This window comes from Garra rufa, chromosome 1, assembly GCF_049309525.1.
Source record: "Garra rufa chromosome 1, GarRuf1.0, whole genome shotgun sequence".
Lineage (NCBI taxonomy): Eukaryota > Metazoa > Chordata > Actinopteri > Cypriniformes > Cyprinidae > Garra > Garra rufa.
In genome coordinates this window covers 88,026,484-88,031,265 of record NC_133361.1, presented here as the reverse complement: position 1 = coordinate 88,031,265, position 4,782 = coordinate 88,026,484, and the positions used below count along the sequence as shown (strand labels likewise).

General features: G+C 36.8%; 1 long non-coding RNA gene across 1 annotated transcript; it reads left to right on the top strand.

Moving 5' to 3' along the window:
- The first annotated feature begins 16 nt into the window (after positions 1-16).
- LOC141326007 (uncharacterized) lies at positions 17-2,691 on the top strand. The gene is made up of 2 exons (XR_012353851.1): positions 17-1,541; positions 1,656-2,691. It is a non-coding gene; the product is annotated as an uncharacterized lncRNA (long non-coding RNA).
- Positions 2,692-4,782: the final 2,091 nt, after the last annotated feature.

Genomic DNA, 4,782 nt, shown 5'->3' with positions numbered 1-4,782 from the left:
ATCTAACAGCATTTTCACACCAGTGATACTAAATATTCTTGCAAACTGTCTAAACTTCAATATACAGTACATGAAGACACTAGAGGTTTTGCGATGTACACTGCATGAAAAAAGTGGTTTTCGTCATTTAACGACACTGTGAATTGTCGCAGAAGTTTCAGGTTAATGGCTGTTCACAGGAATGCGCAGTTAGCACAGATAATTGTAGGGAACTGCCAAAAATTGATGTGGAAGGCTTAGCACCTGACACCCCCCATGATTCATGTCACCTTGGCCTCGGTGTAGCTTTTATATGTAAATGATTACTGGAGCTATACAAATGCAAACCAGGGGAAGGGGGGTGGCTTGAGACTCACTGATCTAGAGCTGGCTAACTGTAGCCTTCTTTGACTCAACTACACATAACACCGCGACATGCAATAAAATTATATTTTTCATGTGAAACAGTTTTTTAAACAGATATCATTTAATATTTTTAAAGTGTATATTAACATTTGTGTGTACACATTTTGTTCTATATTTTGTTCTTGAACTATATTTTCTCTATTTTCATCTATCTATCTATCTATCTATCTATCTATCTATCTATCTATCTATCTATCTATCTATCTATCTATCTATCTATCTATCTATCTATATACGCGCACGCACGCACACAGATGAAAATATATAGAAAATATAGTTGTTGGTATATCGATATTTTCAAGACAAATATAACAACAACTACATTTTCTTTTCATTAATGAAAGCCAAGTCAGGCCAAGCAAATTACAGAACAAAATATATTTTTATTGTATACAATTTACAAATAGTAAAGCAAATGATCACTTAACAAATATTAGAACATTTTAGACCTCAACCACTGTACATAGTGGCATGACTATAGTCACTTTTTCTGTTGTTGTACTTAATTGCACCGTGGATGTATTTGACACACATCGTCCAGCAATGCGCTCAACAGGGAGAAATGATGCACTGTATTGTTATCGCCATTGCAAGCAGCGAATAAAATCTAAACAGTGACGTAAAAATGAAAGCAGCAAGCAAATTACAAGAAAGCAGAACGTCTTCATCTATATGTTTTGGATTCCGCGCTTTGATTCAGGACCTAGTCTGTGATTGGACAAATCGTCGACGTCACGTTCATGAACTCGTCCGTGATTGGACAAATCGACCACGTCACGTTCATGCCGCCCATGCCGTTTTACGGTCTTTTAAATCGGCTGCAAGTGAGCAACTGATAAAATAGACCTATTAACAAATTGTCACTGTGTGCATTTGTATTAACTGTGCGAGAAAGAAATGGAGGCCACAGCATTTTATTCAAAAAGGAGCGCTCCCACTTGTAGTAGCAAGCGAAAGGTATGTAGTCTATAATGTATTTTGGCCTAACGCTGCCTTAAATTTTTTGGTACATTCAGATGTTTGTTGTGTGCTAACCATCATACATATTGTCTCAATAGCATTCTGGCAAGGAGAACAAGCAGAGTCCACAGACCAAAAATAAAACAGGGACTACCCGGCTTGTAAAAAAGAAATCGGTGGGTATTTGATAAGTTATTTTTATGTAAGCAGCCCCATGTGCAGCAGCCTCATATACCTATCTGCGGTGTGAACATCATATTCAAAACTAATTTTAATGCTACCATCTACAGGCTGTTCTAATTGAACGTAGATGTCCTGCTGCAGTCACTGTTTCCAAGGAACAGATGTCTGAATTCACAAGAAGGCTTCTGAATTTAGAGGCACGGATTGGTTTGTTGGAGGCGCGTTTCAGTGAGAAAACTCATCCTTCGACAGCGGATCAATCCACATCCACAGACATTTCTGCCAATGTTCCTTCAACGTCGGCGGATACTCCAATGGACTGCCAACAGCCTTTTGAGATGTGGTCATCTCCTCAGTCTGCTCGCGAAGACCATTCGCTGTCAGCGCACCTGGTTGATGCTGATTTCGGTGTTCCTGCTGCAGCCTCTACACCACTGACTGTCCGGACGCTCAACCTACAAACCAGCCCAGATCATTCGTTAGCGGGCTCAACATCAGAAGGATTAACCAACAACACAGTGGTGACGAATCCGATGCTCCATAATGAAAATTCGCCGAATCAAGATTATTCACGGGTTTCTCCTTCCATCATGACATCATTCCATTTGAGATTGCCTGAAACACCAACAAACACCTCCCATTCTCATCACCATCATCGTATTCGCCGGTCTCTCATGCAGGGAGTAATCCTTCCAGATGTACATTTAAATCATGTTTCAGTAGAGACCGAGAATAAACTGTATCTGGAATCAACAGGACCAGACGGGAAACCAAGGGCAGATCGTTTCGCTGTTCTTTTGTTTAAAAGGTTAATTCCCCTCAACCTTTATCAGAACTGGGCAGGTTCTGTTAACTTTGACGGCTCCAGGGGGAAAAATGCACTACCCAACAACCTTCGTCAAGCACTTTCAGATGCTGTTGGTCGGAGATTCAACCCCGCAGTTCGTGACTGGAAGCTGATAAGAGACAGACTTAACGAACTTCTCCGAAATAGAAGAACAACTTTTCCACTTTTTTAAAAAGTAAAAAGTAAAAAAATATATATGTTTAAAAACTTGCAGAACTCACTGGAGCACTTGTGATACTGAACAATTGTATCCATTGTCAGTCACATAATAAAAGCCTTATTGTTTTGAAAAATGATCCTTCTGTTTATTTGTTGACATTATTTTTAATATTAGGATTATAATACTAGGGTATAGTACTTACATTGACATTAGGCCAAATCTAAATGGTTCCCTTTCCTTTTATGTATTAAAAAAAAAAAAAACTTCATTGGGCAGCGCGACATCATAATGTACAGCACAAAATGAAATAAAAGGAAATACTACTACTACTCACAATAATACATCAAATAATTTTTTTACACTCTAAACTATAGTTTATATTTCTCCTCTTGCACAAATCAATAAAATCAAGTGTATCTAAAATTGTATAAATGGTATGAAAAAGACGAGCTACCTCTCAAACATGTAAATCTTCATTTGCTGTGGCTTTAAAATATTGAATTTTATAATGTATTTTGTAATTTTGTACTTGCTATTTATTGTTATTTTTAAATTAATTATTTTGATTGCTCAGTGTTTGCGCGCCCTGTAATAAATTGTTTAGTCGGCGTATAACACAGCATGTGATGGAGTGCCTCGTCTTATTAGTTTTTGTTAATAAATGCTATATAAGTTAGTTTTATTTTATTTTTGTTATGCTGTTTAATTAAAAATAACAAATCCATCTTTTAAGAATTTGTTTTAATCTTAAAATTGATAGGTGTAGCCAATATGTAAGCAAAACCAAGATCATGAATTCAAAAGTAAAAGTGAAAAGCATCCTAGACATTACAATAGCGGAAATCCCGTTCACAAAATTAAAATAACTAGGCCTACTAACAAATATGCACAAAAGGGGGTTGAATGTTAAATACGTTTCCATAAAACAATACATTATGATAACAGACAAACTATTTATCAACAATGAGCTTTGATTAAGCCCATGTTGAAGAAACAAATAAATAAATAAAAATGAAACTAAAGCGCGACCAACTGAGAGCGTTATGCCGCGTTCCAGGCAACCCGTTACCCGTGTTTTTCCAAACTTCTACCAGTGAAAGTGCACTGGAACGGCAGTTAAAACCGTGAATTCCCACCCGTGAACTCGTACTAGATCGACGCACTCCCAGTTCCCAGTTCTGACATGACTTAGCCCAAGAAACAACAATAAAGGGGTGCGGTGTTTATGCAAGTGGCACACGGTGGAAAAATAGAGTAATATTTAGGACAATTTAACGTTGCAATCAAATTATTAATACTATAAAAATAATAAATTCTTGGCGTGACTTGCTTGGAACGCTACAAAGTTCTTTGAAGACGTGATTTACGAGCTCAAAAACCTGCCTGGAGCGCAGCATTTGTGTATCCTGTCACAAAATATGGCGAAAAATCCTACACAAGGGGAATAGTGTGATTAAGGTGTGTACATGTCTTCCATAATGCGACTAAAATAGGAATACTCCACCTGTCTTAATTCGATTTGTGTTTACTCAAAATATGACTTTAGTCGGATTAAATTAATTAAAATATATCATTTTACATGGTTACTTCTTAATCAGAGTATTTAATCGCGTTAAAATCGGAATATTGTTGTCCATGTAAACGTACTTACTGTCGAGTATAAAACTTTTTTCGCAGTACATCCATTATATTTCCATGTTACACTTTTAAGACGTATAGCCCTGCATTTTAATCCGTCAAAGATCAAATGCGGGCTAAAATTATGTTTTAACATTCAGTGGTGATTAAAAAAAAACTTGCAGCGCTGGTGGAAACACGGTCCTGTCAGCAGCATTGAGCGCACGTTCAGCACAGCTTGGAAGGGTTCCTTGTTTAAAGCTTGCCACAAAACACTGGAACAAGTAAATACCTTGACTGTCAAACAGTAAGGAGATATTTTAATTATTTATTTAGAAACTACTGTTTTCTGAGTCAGTGATGATGCAGTTAACAGTCCTCCTCAAATCCTCGTTTTTTTTCGTTAAGTAGTAATTTAAGTCTTTCTACATATTTATTTATCATGTCTGACAAAAAATAGTGGTTACATATTTTCCACTGAAAAAAATGTAACTGATCGAGCTTGATCCTTCATGTCCTAAAAATGTGTTTTGCACTCTCCGCACAAACGATTGGCACCTAATAGCACACATTTATATCTCTTAGTATTTAAATCTTTTGTTTTACATCT